The sequence below is a fragment of the Raphanus sativus genome, chromosome 6, assembly GCF_000801105.2.
Source record: "Raphanus sativus cultivar WK10039 chromosome 6, ASM80110v3, whole genome shotgun sequence".
In the NCBI taxonomy this organism is placed as follows: Eukaryota; Viridiplantae; Streptophyta; class Magnoliopsida; order Brassicales; family Brassicaceae; genus Raphanus; species Raphanus sativus.
In genome coordinates, this window is record NC_079516.1 from 25,296,821 (window position 1) to 25,302,820 (window position 6,000).

General features: G+C 33.8%; 1 non-coding gene across 1 annotated transcript; it reads right to left on the reverse strand.

The window, feature by feature from the left end:
- Positions 1-5,537: 5,537 nt before the first annotated feature.
- Positions 5,538-5,644, reverse strand: LOC130497257 (small nucleolar RNA R71). Its single transcript, XR_008936263.1, has one exon. It is a non-coding gene; the product is annotated as a small nucleolar RNA R71 (small nucleolar RNA).
- Positions 5,645-6,000: the final 356 nt, after the last annotated feature.

The following is a 6,000-nucleotide window of genomic DNA, read 5'->3' on the forward strand; positions in this document are numbered from 1 at the left end:
GATTGCTAGTTGAAGCGGACATTTTTGTGCAAGCTGCGAAACCGATATGTGGACCAGATTGTAACGGTACATTCTCATTTAAAGAATGCTATAACCATTGTGTTGAATTAGGTTATAAAAACGGTTTTTGCATTCTATCCGAACCTGTTAGATATCGTTGTTGTTGTCCTTCTAAATGATCAAATATTTTGTGTCCTAAAAGTTTCAGAAAAAAATGTGTTGTGTTCTTTAAATCTAAAACTATGGCAGTGTAACTTTTGTAATGGGATGATCAAATAAATCTATGAATAATAAGTATGTCGTTATTTGTGACATAAATAAAAGGGAATGAGTCTGTTGTATGACATATTTTAATTTATATTTGGCATTCCGGTAAACACATTTTTCTAGTAAATGATTTTAAAATAAAATATGCATAAGTCAGTAATTAAATAACATAAGGAATATAAAATAAAATCCATGATTTTGTTCCTTAAATGAGACATTGTTAACAAAATCAATTATTTTTTGTGTCCTTTTTATAATATTTCTAAATACCATATATAATAAAAGAAACATTTGTTAAAAGAAACAATTATTATATTAGATTATACATTCATTATTATATATATATTTATTTTAAAACACAATCTTAAATAACGTAATATATATATATATATATATATATTAAATATAAATTTATTTTCTTTATATCTAGTTATTTTTAATAATATTGAAAACAATTTCAATAACATAAACCAAAATATTTTTAGTGACTTATTAATATTTTGAGTTAAAACTACAGAGAAGTTTTATTATATTTGTAAAAATAAATTGTTGATAAATTAAAAATTATGATTTAAACTTTCCTTATATTTTTTTTATCAAATTACATAGATAAAATATCTACAATTTTTAAACTAACTTTATATTTTACTTATATAGTACGCTTTTCTAAAAACAATCCGCAAAAGTTTCATGGGTATTAATTTTTGCAGGTTAAACATAATTTCTGTAAAAATTGTAAATTATTTTTGTTGTTTATGTAAATATTTAATATATTATTTTCGAAATACTTTTAGTTTATAAAAATAAACTATAATACTTTTTACTGTAATGTTATTTGGATCTAATAATTATGAAAGTATTATTTTAGAATTCACTATCCTACGTTTCACATCCACTTTAGTACTTACAGTGGTTAATTACATTGCTAATACTTAATGAATAAAAATTTATATCAAATTGTTAATTATCAAAAAAATATTTCTTTTTAATTTGGTTTAATTTTTATATATTTCCAACTAACATATACAATAAAAATAAAAAACATATATTGAAACAAAATAATTATAAATTTTATAAACGAACATATATATTATACATAATATGAAAAATAAAAGTTTACAAAATAATTTTGACATAAATAATTTTTTCCTTAAAAATAATATGAAATAACATGATACATATATATAGATATATATTTTTTTAAACATAATTCATTGATACACCGAAGTAAATAGAGTTATAGAATCATATACAATGCAACAAAATATACTTTACTGTATAATCAGAAATTACCGACATATTATATAAATATCTAAACTAATAAAGATATTTTCTTTATATATCAAACTATTTTCTTATATGATTAAATTATACATACATTTTTAAACTATATATAGAAATGTAAAACAACATCCAAAATAAAGGAAAATAATAAAATTAATCAAAACACTAATTTGTTAAGAGTAAAATTGTTATGACTGGATTTAGAAAAATATATGCAATCCAATATACCTAAATTACAACTAACCCAACTAGATATTATATATCTAAAATCACATGTCTAATTAAAATAATATAGTATTATTTACAAAAAAAAATCATACATATAAATTACAATAATAAAATATTGAAAATATTTAAAATGTTATAATTGAATCACCTAGTATTAAATAATTTTTCTAACTGTTACCCTTATTTTTAATTCATCAATGAACAAAAATCAAACAAAACAATATATTAAATGTATAAGTAAGACAAAAAATACTATTTTCTAAACCTGTGTGCAAAATCTCTTAAACAACACTTATTGTAAAATGAAGCAAGTAATAGAGTAGAGATTTGTTCATACAACAACCTCTAGATTTCGATATCTAATGCAAAAGATGTTCAGCTTCCGCTGTGAGTCTAATCTATTGACTACAGTATCTCAGCTGTCGCTTGTTGACACGGATCAAGTGTCGATCGATGCTATTGAGTTAGATCGAGATCGATGCTTCCTTAGGCAAGCTCTCAAACTGATCAATTAGGTTCACTAGTCCTATTAGATCAACTGTCGTATGTTTCTAGCAATCTTAGCTCAAGAGAATCTATTTTGGTGAAGAAACTATGTCGTAGTTGTCTACAATCCTAATATCAGGGTTCTACTTAGCTACTATAGAACACAAGTAGTAAAAAAATCTAATGAAGGATGTCTAATTATCACCTTAGCAATTTTATAGCTTTGGTTATTCCTTCATAACCCTAATTAGTCCTAAATCGAACAAGGTGGATCTATTCAGACAGGATCAAACAAAGCATGATAATTAGACGAATAGAATGAATAAAATAGAATAGGTATGAAAAACGGGAGTTCCAATACAAGCTCTCTGAAGGAGTTTTGGATCTTTTCTCCAAACTATTAAAAAATCCTAATAATATTTGCTGTCAATGAAAGAAAGAAAGTGTGTGTTGCCTAATACAATGGCAGAGCATTTAAATATTAGGTTAAAGTATGTGGATCTTTGGACTTCAGTCGGCCAGGAATCAAGTCGGTCCTCTCGCGCTTTGCTGTCGATCGATGACAAGAGATGTTTATCGATCGACGATTGTCTCTAAATATCGACTCTTGCTGGTTCCTTGAACAGTTATGAGTTTTATCTATCTTTTGCTCCAAAATGCTCCATAATAATCAGCACATTGATGCAAAACATACCTGAACCTATATAAATACTCTAAAACATAATACATATACTCTAGAACAACTACATACCATGGCTGAAAACTGATATATCACATATATAAAACTTCTTATATCCTTGGAAACATATATGTTTCTCGATTAAATAGCTATAGCTCTGGGAACATGATTTTATATCATCAACCTTTCATGGATTTTATCTGCAACCAAAAACACAAACTTCATCATATCTGTTCTACAGTAAAAAGACCGCTCATTCGTTCACAAAAACGAGAGAGAGAGAGAGGAGAGAGAGAGAGAGAGAGGAGAGAGAGAGAGAGAGAGAGAGAGAGAGGAGAGAGAGAGAGAGAGAGAGAGAGAGAGAGAGAGAGAGAGAGAGAGAGAGGAGAGAGAAGAGAGAGAGAGAGAGAGAGAGAGAGAGAGAGAGAGAGAGAGAGACAAGTTACAATCTGTTTCTGGTGTAGGTTGAGAGCCATGGAAGCTTGAAAACTGTATCGTCTTTTCATCCTTTTTGAAAATCTCAGATCGAGATTACGTGATTACATTAAATAAGTTCTAAGAGATTCATGTAAACAATGGGGAAAATAAGAAACCATGAGATACGAATCCTAAGACAATCAAGATAAACTTCAAAACCCAGAAGCAGAGATGAGTGATGAACATGTATATAAAGTGTGATGTAGAACGATGGCACAAGTGATATATGGTATTTTTCACATCATTGTATATATGTTTTCATTTGTTTCAAGTCACTAATTCGTGTCAGTCTAGTCCTTTTTGACATTTTACAGGTCTGGAGTTAGTAGAAGAAAGAAGAGAAGGTGCCTGATGAAAAGATGTCCTTTCGGAGCAATCCTGCGGAGAACACTCAAGAGAACAGTCCCGAGACTGTTCTCTCTCAAACGGAACAAGCAGACGGAGTGATCCGGAGATTGTTCCCGACGAATATGGAAACTCCTATTTCGGGAATTAAAGCCTTGTTGCCCTAATCTCTTTTCTTCTGATTGGCGCCTCCATATAAAACGCCATCTATCATTTTATTATTTTCTTACGCTAGTTTTTACAAGAGAACACTGTGATTTGCGATCTGCAACTTGTAAGGGAGAAGATTCCATCCTCTCATAGAGAAGATCATCTGAACCCTATTGTTTTCTACTCTGTTCTTATGCAATTTTATTCAGGATTTATGTCTTTGATTCTTCGCATCATGATCGAGTAGTAGCCTTGCTCGCCTAGGGTTTTTAGGGTGTTGAGACATGAGCTAAACATAGATAAGCGATCCATAACTGTTCTTCATTCATACTGTTCTTACTGCTTTCATTAACCTGATCAATTGATGTTAGATCACTAGTTCATCACCTAGTTAACCGCTTAGGATGATAACTTGACATGTATTGAATGGGCTTAGTATCCCTAATCAGCGAAAGTAGATATTAGGGTGGTAAGTGAACTGATCGGACCTGTTCTCTAATGCTTGCAATCGATCCTCATCCCAACGACAGTTAGGTGGTGAGATCGATCTGCAAAGCGATCACTACCACGACAATGGAGTGTTCCAGCTGAGTGATCCGAGTTCTAGGAAGCACTTCATCGCGCTTGAATAATTGTTTGGCTCCAATTCAACACCCAATGAAATACCCTAGGCTAGCTCTTGTTTAATTGAATCAATCTCGTGTTTATTTTCTTGTTAACTATCGTCTCTTTCAACCAAAACCATATCTTCATCTTAGCTAGATTTCGAAACTCATAGAACTAGAGTGTAGACTGGTCCTCTGGATTTGAATCTCAAGTACTACAATTGCAACTGTTAACTTGGCAGTAGCAAGGATTCATTTTTAGTGTATCAAGTTTTGGCGCTGTTGCCGGGGACCAGATTTTTTACCTCTAATTTTCGGTTTCATACCTAGTCTAAGATATCTAACTCGTGTTTATTTCTTTGTTTCAGCTGATGATCCAGGTGCATGACCAGTAGACATACTCGGAGCAATGCACAAGGACCATTGCATCAGCTTACCAATGAGGAACTAGCGAGATTGGAACGACAGAACCGTCAACAGCCGAGATCAACGAACACCAACATGGGTGATCACCAAGATGATCTCACTGCTGCGTTTGCACTCACGCAACATCAGATGCAGAAGATGCAGCAAACGATCCAAGCGCAGCAAGCTGCTGTGAGCAAGCTGCTCTGAATGCTGCGAACCAGCAGAACCAACAGGAGGAAGTTGTCCAGATCGGCCAGAGAAACTTACTGCGCAATCTGCCTGCTACGCGATCTGCCATAACCCCTCCACCGTGCACTAGGCAAGACTTCGAGATCAAGTCAGCCTTGATAAGTCTAGTGCAAAGGAAGATCTTCAATGGACTTCTTGGTGAGATACCGATGGACCACATCGAGCACTTTGAGAAGATGTGTGGTTTCACTAAAGCGAATGTAGTACCACCCGATTACATCAAGTGTACTCTGTTCCCTTTCTCTCTTGATGGAAAAGCTGCTCGCTGGCTAGATTCCCTACCCACAGGATCACTCACCACTTGGGAACAAGTCCGAGAGGCCTTCTTAAGCCACTTCTACACGAAATCGAAGACGGCAGCTCTGAGACAGAAGATCGCGACCTTCAAACAGTTGGTGGACGAGCCGTTCTGCGATGCATGGGAGCGATTTAACGTCTACCGCAGAGAGTGCCCGCATTACGGTTTTGAGGAAGACTATCTGCTGGGAGTGTTCTACGATGGAGTAGGCTGGGAGTACATGAACGCTTTGAACTCAGCCAGTAAGGGAGATTTCATGACCCAGTCCACTCAAGGTGCCTTCGAGTTGATTGAGAACATGGCCTCAAGCTCAGCTGATAATAACCGCGAGACTGATCGCACTCAGAAGGTGAAAAGCATCGATAACAGCAAGATTGATGAGCTATCTGCCAAGGTCGATCAGCTGATTAAGAGCAATCAGAACCAGGTCTTCATCATGGAAGAATCCCCTCAGGATAAAACTACCGCGGAAGGCACATCAGAGGTAGATCAGTCGGCTGAGGATCAGCATGAAGTGAGCTATG